The 12,017-nt window shown below is 45.4% G+C and overlaps 1 protein-coding gene across 1 annotated transcript in view; it reads right to left on the bottom strand.

The window, feature by feature from the left end:
- Positions 1-12,017, bottom strand: part of LOC128696371 (chloride channel protein 2-like) — a 411,833-nt gene that overhangs the window by 272,682 nt on the left and 127,134 nt on the right. The gene's annotated exons all lie outside the window — the stretch shown is intronic.

The following is a 12,017-nucleotide window of genomic DNA, read 5'->3' as shown; positions in this document are numbered from 1 at the left end:
CCCTGCAGTGCAGATCAAGGACTGGGCCACGGAGACTTTGACCTCCCGGAACACCCTTCCTTCACGGACGTTAATAATCGGTACAAAATTTTCAAACCAATAATTTATTTTTTTTTATGTTAGTAAATTGCCAAGTGGATAACCAACATATGGTCCAAGTCGGACCGAAACGTCGTCGTAAGCTTCTGTCTTTTATGTGCGGGTTATTTGTGTATCGTTCCAGTCACGGTATTGTGCCTTTTTGTTATTTATTTGCCTACATAGTCTAATTTGTACCCGAACCTTTCTTAAGAGACATCAACTTTGAAAACTGTTAAGTCGCCCGGAAGAAGCATTTTCAATTCACAAATAACTCGCAATTATGATATACTAACACCACAAGACTTTGAAGAGGCAATAAATGACATGCTCATGCACTCTGTCCCAGGCCCAGACTCATGGAACTCCGTGTTCATAAAAAACTGCAAGAAGCCCAAATCACTTGCCTTTAGCATTCTATGGAGAGGGACCATGGACACAGGGGTCATTCCACAGTCATTTAAAACAAGAGATATAGCCCCACTCCACAAAGGGGGCATTAAAGCAATAGCAAATAATTACAGACCAATAGCGCTAATGTCCCATATCATATCATCACGTAGCAAGATGCCACCCATCTAGATACTCATCAGTTACACAACCCAGGACAACATGGGCTCTAATTAGAGTAGGCCGCTACTGCCTGTCCAGACTACTGGATCACTATGACAAGGTCTTATATGCTCTAGAGGACAAACAAAATGTAGATGAAGTATACACAGACTTTGCAAAAGCCTTTGACAAGTGTGACCATGGTATAATAGCGCACAAAATGCGTGAAAAAGGAATAACGGGTAAAGATAGTAGATCGATCTATAGCTTCCTAACAAATAGAACACAAAGAGTAATATTAAGCAGAGTAAAATCTGAGGCGGCCACAGTGAAGAGCTCTGTTGCACAAGGCACAGTACTAGCTCCCATCCTCTTCCTCATCCTTACATCTGACATAGACAGAGGTGTAAGCCACAGCACCGTGTCTTCCATTGCGGATGACACCCGAGTTTCCATGAGTGTCCTCTGTCGAAGACACTGCAAGTCTCCAAGTGGACATCAACCAAATCTTTAACTGGGCCGCATAAAAAAACATGAAGTTCAATGAAGAGAAATTTCAATTACTAAGATATGGACAACTAGAGGAAATTAAAACTGTATTGGAGTTTAAAACAAATTCCAACCACACAATAGAGCGAAAAACTACTATGAAGGGCCTGGGAGTGATGATGTCAGAAGATCTCACTTTCAAAGATCACAATAATGTATGCACCACATCTGCTAGAACAATGATATGATGGATAATGATAACCTTCAAAACTAGGGACACCAAGCCCATGATGATTCTCTTCAAATAGCTTGTCGTCTCTAGGCTGGAATATTGCTGTACACTAACGGCGCCTTTCAAGGCAGGTGAAATTGCTAACCTGAGGAGTGTACAGAGAGCCTTCACGGCACTCATAAGTTCGATAAAACACCTAAAGTGCTGAGAACGTATGAAGTTCCATGACTAGTAGTCCCTGGAATGACAGCAGGAAAGATGCATGATAATATACATCTGGAAAAACCTAGAGTGACTAGTACCAAATCTGCACACGAAAATCACTCCCGACAAAAGCAAAAGACTCGGCGGTGCAACATTCCCCCAATGAAAAGCAGGGGTGCCACGAGCACGGTAAGAGACAACACAATAAGTGTCAGGGGCCCAAGACTGTCAACTGCCTCCCAGCAAACATAAGGGGGATTACCATTAGACCCCTGGCTGTCAAGGCGCTGGAATGCACCCAAAGTTAGTACATGACCAGCAGGGATGTGGTTCGTACGTCAGTCTACATGCGGTCAGCAGTAACAGCCTGGTTGATCAGGCCCTGATCCAACGCCCCCAGGCCTGGTCACAGACCAGGCCGGGGGCGTTGACCCCCAAAACCCTCTCCACGTATACTCCAGGATACATTATGACGACTTTTCGGTCCGTGCTGGACTTTTGCAAAGTCAATTGTGACTTGGCAATGGTTTACCTGGAGAGGGTTTCGAGGATCAACGCCCCAGCGGCCCGGTCTGAGACCAGGCCTCGTGGTGGATCAGGGTCTGATCAACCAGGCTGTTACTACTGGCCGCATGCAAACCGACGTAAGAACCTCATCCCGGCTGGTCAGGCACTTTAGATGCCTGTTCAGCGCCTTCTTGAAGACAGCCAGGGGTCTATTGGTAATTCCCCTTATGTATGTTGGGAGGCAGTTGAAGAGTCTTGTGCCCCGGACACTTACTGTGTTGTCTCTTTGTGTACACGTGGCGCTTCTGCTTTTCATTGGAGGAATGTTGCATCTCCTGCTGAGTCTTGCTTTCTTAGGGAGTGATTTTCGTGTGCAAGTTTGGTACTAATCCCTCTAGGATTTTCCAAGTGTATATTATCATGTATCTTTCTCACCTGCATTCCAGGAAATTCAAATCAAGGAAATTCTACCATTCCCAGCAATTTAAGTGCTTGATTGTACTTATGTGTGCCGTGAAAGTTCTCTGTACACTCTCCAGGCCAGTAATTTCGCCAGCCTTGAAGGGGTAGTTAGTGTACAGCAGTATTTTAACCTTGAGAGAACAAGCGATTTGAAGAGAATCATCATGGGCTTGGCATCCCTAGTTTTGAAGGTTCTCATTATCCATCCTATCATTTTTCTAGCAGATAAGGTAGATACATTGTTGTGATCTATGAATGTGAGCTGACATTATCACTCCCAGGTCCTTTACATTAGTTTTTCGCTCTATTGTGTGGTTAGAATTTGTTGTATACCGTGATACAGTCTTAATTTCCTGAAGTTTTTCATATCTGAGTAGTTGAAATTTCTCCTAGTTGAACTTCATATTGTTTTCAGTGGCCCATTTGAAGATTTGGTTGATATCCGTCTGGAGTCTTGCGGTGTCTTCAGTGGAGGTCACTGTCATGGCAATCCGGGTGTCATCCGCAAAGGAAGATACAGAGCTATGGCTTCCATCCTTCTCTATGTCAGATATAAGGATGAGGAATAGAATGGGAGCGAGTACTGTGCCTTGTGGAACAGAGCTTGTCACCGTGGCTGCCTGGGACTTTACTCTGCTTACTGTTACTCTTTGTGTTCTGTTTGTTAGGAAGTTATATTATTATTATAATCATGGGGGAGCGCTAAACCCAGAGGATTACACAGCGCATGTGGGGGGGATGGAAGGTATTTAGACTCAATTCAGGGAACTAGAGCACAGATCCAATTACCTAGATCAAGAGCCTCTTACCAGCATCTAGGAACCTCCCTTGAGGAGTAGGAAGTTATAGATCCATCTACCGACTTTTCCTGTTATTCCTTTATCACTCATTTTGTGTGCTATTACACCATGGTCGCACTTGTCGAAGGCTTTCGCAGTCTGTGTATACTACATCTCCATTTTGTTTATCATCAAAAGCATCCAGGACCTTGTCATAATAGTACAGTAGCTGGGACAGGCAGGAGCGACCCGCTCTAAACCCGTATTGCCCTGGGTTGTGTAATTGATGGGTATCTAGGTGGCTGGCGATCTTGCTTCTTCGAACCCTTTCAAAGATTTTTTGATATGGAATGTTAGTGCTATTGGTCTGTAGTTCTTTGCAGTTGCTTTACTGCCACCTTTGTAGAGTGGGCCTATGTCTGTTGTTTTTAGTGAGTGTGGGATGACCCTCGTGTCCATGCTCCCTCTCCACAGAATGCTGAAGGTACGTGACAGGGGCTTCTTGCAGTTCTTGATGAACATGGAGTTCCATGAGTCCGGGCCTGGGGCAGAGTGCATGGGCATATCATTAATTGCCTTTTCGAAGTCTTGTGGTGTTAGGATAATATCAGAGATTTTTTTAAATGACCATATTTTGGTCTCGGTATATAGTTCTTCTGTTTTCTAATTATGTCCGAGAATCTGTATTGATAAAGCCACTGGATGGCGAAACGTCTACAATAAAGATAACCAGATGTCGCACAAGTGTCTTAACTTTCATCTTAATTTAGATTGTTGACCCTTAGTCTGGTTAATGGCTCACTGAACACAGTCATACTGGGACCTTAGTATCTCACTCATTTCTTTGCTGTCATCTGTGTAGGTCCCATCTCGTCTAAGCAGGGTTCCAATATGATTTCGCATAAGAGAAGAAATATTTTGGGTTCCTTTCAATTTCATTGATGACTTTAAGTTCTTCCTGAGATTCTTGTCTCCAATAAGATTCCGATATTTGCTATTTCTCTGACCAGTGCCTCTCTTCGTATTTCAGATATACTGGCCTCTTTCAGCAGCTGTGATTCTTCTCCTTCGCCTGTATAGGGAGCGTCTCTCTCTCTTTCTAGTTTACATCTTCTCTTTCTTTTCCTTAATGGAATGTGCCTTGAGCAGACCTCAAGTGCCACAGAGTTAATTTTTTCTAGGCAAAGGTTCGGATCCATGTTTAGGATATCTTTCCAGCTTGTTTCATTTAGGATATGGATGGCTTGTTTCCAATGTATGTTTTTGTTATTGAAGTTGAATTTTGTGAAGGCATCCTCATAATTGATCACATTTTCTGGTCAGGAGCCCTGTGCATACATGTCTGTACCTCCATTATGTTGTGATCTGAGTGTATTGTCTTTGATACGGTTATATTATGTATCAGATCGTCGTTGTTAGTGAAGATGAGGTGCAGTGTATTTTCTAGTCTTGTAGGCTCTAATTTGCTGGTTTAAGGTTAATTTTGCACAGAAATTTAATAGCATGTGTGTGTAAATTTTCATCTGAGCTGGGGTGATCTCTGCTTAAACAATGTTTGCTACACTCCTCCATCTTAGGTGTCTCAAGCTGCAATCCCCCAGGAGGAGGCAGGAGTTGGGAGATTTTCCACTGGTCAAATTTCCACATCTGTTCCTGGAATTGCTGGGAGGTTGCATCCGGAGGCTTGTATACAACCACAAATGACAAGGTTTTGGTTTTCGATTTTTACTGCCAAAACACTGTATCAATCGCATCTGCTAGAAAAAATGACAGGATGGATAATGAGAACCTTCAAAACTAGGGAGGCCAAGCCCATGATGACACTCTTCAGGTCACTTGTTCTATCTAGGCTGGAATATTGCTGCACACTAACAGCACCTTTCAAGGCAGGTGAAATTGCCGACCTAGAAAATGTACAGAGAACCTTCACGGCGCGCATAACGGAGATAAAACACCTCAATTACTGGGAGCGCTTGAGGTTCCTAAACCTGTATTCCCTGGAACGCAGGAGGGAGAGATACATGATTATATACACCTGGAAAATCCTAGAGGGACTTGTACCGAACTTGCACACGAAAATCACCCACTACGAAAGCAAAAGACTTGGCAGACGATGCACCATCCCCCCAATGAAAAGCAGGGGTGTCACTAGCACGTTAAGAGACCATACAATAAGTGTCAGGGGCCCGAGACTGTTCAACTGCCTCCCAGCACACATAAGGGGGATTACCAACAGACCCCTGGCAGTCTTCAAGCTGGCACTGGACAAGCACCTAAAGTCGGTTCCGGATCAGCCGGGCTGTGGCTCGTATGTTGGTTTGCGTGCAGCCAGCAGCAACAGCCTGGTTGATCAGGCTCTGATCCACCAGGAGGCCTGGTCTCAGACCGGGCCGCGGGGGCGTTGACCCCCGGAACTCTCTCCAGGTAATCTCCAGGTAAACATCATTTGAGGTGTCTAGTAATTCTGAGCAAATGAGCGACTTTGTGACGGACAAGCCAACACTTCCTTGTTGCCTGTTTAGTCTGTCGCATCTGAACAGATTATAACCTGAGATCCATAGTTCGTTGTCAAAATGATTCTTTATGTGGGTCTCTGTGAAAGTTGCAAACATTGCATTTGACTCCGTGAGCAGTCCCTTGTTGTAAGGTATTTCGTTGTTTGTTGATGGCTTTAGACCCTGTATGTTTGCAAAGATAAATGTCGTTATATTGATGGAATTTGGGGGGTTTTGTTAGCTGGCATTAACATCACTTGGCCTGGAGTGGAGGCCAATGACTGTGCCTCTGTAACAGAAGTGTTTTTAGTTGGTGTAGGATTTCTGTCATTTCTTGCCAGTCTTTTTCCTTCCTGGCACTAAAAAACCTCCGTCTCTGGAGAGGTTATGGCTCCCCTTTTTTGTTTCCCGTAGTCTGGGTGATCTGTGTCTTCTTGTCACCTTTAGATGATGCGCCTGACAGTATATGTTGTAGACTTTTCTTTCATGGATTGACGAGTGACACATTTCGGAGTGAAATAAGTTACAAGAAGAAAAGTTGCACCCTCCTGTTGTCATGCAGCTGCGGCTGCGGTTGCGGCTGCGGCTGCAGGATAAACAGAAACATTGTCATAAGGTTTCCCACCTATGAGTGGATTATTTGTGAATTGTTCCAGCCAGGGCATTGTGACCTTTTTTTTATTCTCCGAGGAATTCTCAATTAATGGGACGGAAACTTATGTCACATTTTCATCTTTAAAACAACGACAAAACGACCTTGCGCAACCCAGTAAAAAAGCGAACCTTCCTCTAGGAAGAAGCGTTCTCAAGTTGAGAAAAACCTTGGAGGGAGAAACGAAAAATCCCGACAACCACTAATTATCTGCTAGAAGTAGCAGCAGAAGCAGCAGTAATCTCAGCCAAGAGACTGATAATAAGATAATATAAACAAGAGCTTGTCCACAAGTATGATCTATGTAGTCACTTGACTTACCTGAGCTGCCCAGATAACTGTGACACTTACTGTTCACGTGTGTGTGTGTGTGTGTGTGTGTGTGTGAGAGAGAGAGAGAGAGAGAGAGAGAGAGAGAGAGAGAGAGAGAGAGAGAGAGAGAGAGAGAGAGAGAGAGAGAGAGAGAGAGAGAGAGTGGTGTCATTACGTGGGCAGGTATCACTGTGTCAGACCATACACTGCTCATCATTGCAGGCGATAAAAGGGCATCAGGTACTTGCTGGTGGTCATCACGTGACCCTGGTAGACCATCCTGGGTGGTTCATTACCATAATAACCTTGACTCGCAGAAGTAACCCCAACATTCGTAACGATCACTACGCTAATTATATTGTTATGAAACTTGCCTCCATCAAGGAGAAAGTGTAGCTTGGATGTTGCCACTTAAGCCTTTACCTCACTGAAAATGAAAGGTGTGTATGTGTGTGTGAATCTATTTGAATACTATTCTTCTACCACTCCATACATTTATATCCTATTTTTGTGCAAGAATGTTATATAATACCGACAAGATGAAATTAAGACACATGTTCAACATTTGATGTTCAACACAGATGTTGAACATGTGTCTTAATTTCATATCCTATTTTTGTTGGTTTAGGGATTATTTATTTAAAATGAATGAACAGGTGTACAATATCAAATGAGATTGTGAATTTCCTCCAGCTAAAAAGCTGGACGCGAGCCAAGAATGTAGTAGGCATTTCCCCTCCGAGTGGCTACACTGAGATGCTGTAACAATGTGTGTCAATGAGCCTGAAACATAATGGCGTCAATGAGCCTGGAACCTCGTTGTCTGTGGATACATTTTGTAGGCTTTTCCCGTGGTTCCAAGGTCTCTTCTACTGGAACGAATTGATGCTGATAGTCCAAGTCCCTAAATTTTATGAGTGTGCATTCTTCCCTGTGATTTGTAGTTCCTCTTCGTTGCCGAACGCCTGGCGAATATGTCAGCCAGTGTGTGTGTACTCACCTAGTGTGTGTGTGTGTGTGTGTGTGTGTGTGTGTGTGTGTGTGTGTGTGTGTGTGTGTGTGTGTGTGTGTGTGTGTGTGTGTGTGTGTGTACTCACCTAATTGTACTCACCTATTTGTGGTTGCAGGGGTCGAGACTCAGCTCCTGGCCCCGCCTCTTCACTGATCGCTACTAGGCCCTCTCTCTGCTTCCTGAGCTGTATCATACCTCTTCTTAAAACTATGTATGGTTCCAGCCTCCACTACTTCACTTGCTAGGCTATTCCACTTCCTGACAACTCTATGACTGAAGAAATACTTCCTAACGTCCCTGTGACTCGTCTGAGTCTTCAGCTTCCAGTTGTGACCCCTCGTCCCTGTGTCCCCTCTCTGGAACATCCTATCTCTGTCCACCTTGTCTATTCCCCGCAGTATCTTGTATGTCGTTATCATGTCTCCCCTGACCCTTCTGTCCTCCAGTGTCGTCAGTCCGATTTCCCTTAACCTTTCCTCGTACGACATTCCCTTGAGCTCTGGGACTAGCCTTGTTGCAAACCTTTGTACTTTCTCTAACTTCTTGACGTGCTTGACCAGGTGTGGGTTCCAGACTGGTGCTGCATACTCCAGTATGGGCCTAACATACACAGTGTACAGTGTCTTGAACGATTCCTTATTAAGGTATCGGAACGCTATTCTCAGGTTTGCCAGGCGCCCGTATGCTGCAGCGGTTATTTGGTTGATGTGTGCCTCCGGTGACGTGCTCGGTGTTATGGTCACCCCAAGGTCTTTCTCCCTGAGTGAGGTCTGTAGTCTTTGTCCACCTAGCCTATACTCTGTCTGCGGTCTTCTTTGCCCCTCCCCAATCTTCATGACTTTGCATTTGGCTGGATTGAATACGAGAAGCCAGTTACTGGACCACATGTCCAGCCTCTCCAGGTCTCTTTGCAGTCCTACCTCATCCTCATCCGATTTAATTCTTCTCATCAACTTCACATCATCTGCGAACAGGGACACTTCAGAGTCTATTCCTTCCGTCATGTCGTTCACATATATCAAAAATAGCACTGGTCCTAGAACTGACCCCTGTGGGGCCCCGCTCGTCACAGGCGCCCACTGTGATACCTCTTCACGTACCATGACTCGTTGCTGCCTCCCTGTCAGATATTCCCTGATCCATTCCAGTGCCCTCCCTGTTACATGCGCCTGATCCTCCAGCTTCTGCACTAATCTCTTGTGGGGAACTGTGTCAAAGGCCTTCCTGAAGTCTAGGAAAATGCAATCTACCCACCCCTCTCTCTCGTGTCTTACTTCTGTTACCAGGTTTGTGATACACGATTTGCCTTCCATGAACCCATGCTGGTTTTCATTTATAATCTTGTTCCGTTCCAGGTGTTCCACCACTCTCCTCCTGATAATCTTCTCCATGACTTTGCACACAATACATGTCAGAGACACAGGTCTGTAGTTTAGCGCCTCGTTTCTGTTTCCTTTCTTAAATATGGGGACTACATTAGCTGTCTTCCATTTCTCAGGTAGTTGCCCAGTTTCAAGGGATGTGTTGAAGATTGTGGTTAGAGGCACACACAGCATCTCTGCTCCTTCTCTAAGGACCCATGGGGAGATGTTGTCCGGTCCCATCGCCTTTGAGGTGTCAAGGTCACTTAGGAGCTTCTTCACCTTCTCCTCGGTTGTTCGTATGTCATCCAACACTTGTTGGTATATTCCCTCTTGATGTTCCCTTCTGTGCTGTCTTCCCACAGCCCTTCCTTTCTCTACTGTAAAAACTTCCTTAAATCTCCTGTTCAGCTCCTCACATACCTCCTGATCATTTCTTGTGAGTTCTCCACCTTCTGTCCTTAATCTGATCACCTGGTCTTTGACTGTTGTCTTCCTCCTGATGTGGCTATACAACAGTTTCGGGTCAGTCTTGATTCTCGATGCTATGTCATTTTCATACTGTCACTGGGCCTCCCTCCTTACCTGTGCATACTCATTCCTGGCTCTGCGACTGATCTCCCTATTTTCCTGTGTTCTCTGCCTTCTGTACTTTTTCCATTCTCTTTTGCACTTTGTTTTTGCCTCCTTACACCGTCGGGTAAACCAGGGGCTCGTTCTGGTCTTCCTGTTGTTATTGTTGCCCTTGGGAATAAACCTTTGCACTGCCTCCTTGCATTTTGTTGTTACATATTCCATCATTTCATTTACTGGTTTTCCTGCCAGTTCTCTGTCCCACTGGACCTCCCGCAGGAAGTTCTTCAACCCTATGTAGTCCCCTCTTTTATAGTCAGGCTTTTCCCATTCAACCCCTGTTATTCTCTCCACTTGCAGCTCTACTATGTATTCAAAGCACAGAACCACGTGGTCGCTAGCTCCTAGGGGACTCTCATACTTGATGTCCTCAATGTCTGAGCTGCCCAGGGTGAACACAAGGTCCAATCTTGCTGGTTCATCCTTCCCTCTCACTCTGGTAGTGTCCTTAACATGTTGGTGCATGAGGTTTTCCAGCACCACGTCCAACATCCTGGCTCTCCATGTTTCGGGACCCCCATGTGGCTCTAGGTTTTCCCAGTCAATCTCCCTGTGGTTGAAATCCCCCATAACCAGCAACTTTGCTCTGCTGGAGTGAGCTCTTCTTGCCACCTCAGCAAGTGTGTCCACCATTGCTCTGTTGCTCTCTTCATATTCCTCTCTTGGCCTCCTGCAGTTCTGTGGTGGATTATAAATCACTGCAATGACCACTTTGTGTTCCCCAGACTGAAGTGTACCTACTATGTAGTCTCTTTATCCTGTCTCATCTATGCCTTCCATTTTATCGAATTTCCATCTGTTTTTTACGAGCAGAGCAACCCCACCTTCCCCTCTGCCCCTTCTATCTTTCCTCATGATCTGGTATCCTGGTGGGAAGATTGCATCTGTTATTGTCTCTGTGAGTTTTGTTTCTGCAACTGCTATGATGTCTGGGGACTTCTCATTGATTCTTTCTTGCCATTCCTCATGTTTATTCGTTAATCCTTCTGCATTTGTGTACCAGACCTTCAACTTCTGTTCTAATACTGTAACTGTGGTTTGGGGGGTGGGAACAGAGGGATCGGTGTGTGATGGTTGGTTTGGATTGTTCAGTTGCCTTGGGGGTGTTGTGGCTGGAATCCTTCTGCAGGTGTTTCTGGGGGGTGTGCTTGTCCTTCCATTTGATCCTGGATTATTCTGCTCTCCTTTTTCATTTCCTCCCATTTCTCCTTTCATTTTTGAACTCTCTTTCATCGCCTTCCTTTCGTCCTGTGTTCTGTCTCGATCGAGGTACACACTCCGGAACTCCTGCTTGCCTCTCAGCCGTGCTTTCTCCTGCAGGATCATGGTTTGGGTTGATTCTGCCTTGAAAATTACTTTGAGAGGCCGATTCCTTTTCTTTGTGAACCACCCGATTCTCCGAAAATTTGCCACCTGGGTCATGTCCCCCTCCCCTATCACCTTCATGATGTCTTCAATCGCTTTTTTCTCCTCCTGCTTTCTTTCATCATAAGTTTTCCCTTTAGCTTCGTCTAGCCCATAGACAAACACAGATCTCTCCCTTTCCACCTCCCACTGTGACTCTCATTGCATCCTCTGATGTGTTTTAGTTCCTTCCCGTGGAGTGTTCCTTCAGTCCCTTCCCTAGTTATGGCCCCTATGCTTCTTGGTTTGTCCTTCCTGCTCACCTGTTCCTGGCCCCCACAGGTATCTGGTATGGTCCCTGCACATGTCCTAGTTCCTTCAATGTCTTCCAACCTCTCATTCTGTCCTAGTGTGCTCTCTGTCTTTGTTTTGGCCCCATGTGGGTTTGACAGGACCTCTGCATACAGTTTAGTTTCCATGCTCCCTTCAGACCTGTTGTCTGTGTCTGATGTAGCCATTGCCAATGCTACTTCTGTAATATCTTTGTCTCTATGCTGTTTCAGATGTCTCACCTCCTCTTCTAATCTCTCTATCTTGATTTCTGCTGCTGTGGCCTGTTGCTTCCACCTTCTGCATTCTGCTGCTAACCTCTCTTCCACCTTCCTTTCCAGCTCATCTAGTCTCCTTCCCCAGTCTTCCTCCCTTTTTTTTGAGTTCTGCCTCCCATTCCTCCCTCCCAGATTCGTCCTTGGAGCCCCTTGTCCTCATCCTGGTTCTAGGTTCCCCCATTGCTCCACAGAAGGGGGGACGGGTGGTTAGGGGGAGTGGAATAGATGGTTAGGAGAGGGGATGGATCGTTATGGGGGAGGGGGAGGATGGTTATTGGAGGGGTAGCGATAGTTGGG

The sequence above is a fragment of the Cherax quadricarinatus genome, chromosome 39, assembly GCF_038502225.1.
Source record: "Cherax quadricarinatus isolate ZL_2023a chromosome 39, ASM3850222v1, whole genome shotgun sequence".
NCBI classification, from domain to species: Eukaryota; Metazoa; Arthropoda; class Malacostraca; order Decapoda; family Parastacidae; genus Cherax; species Cherax quadricarinatus.
The sequence above is the reverse complement of the archived record's forward strand: the minus strand, read 5'-3'. Positions and strand labels throughout refer to the sequence as shown.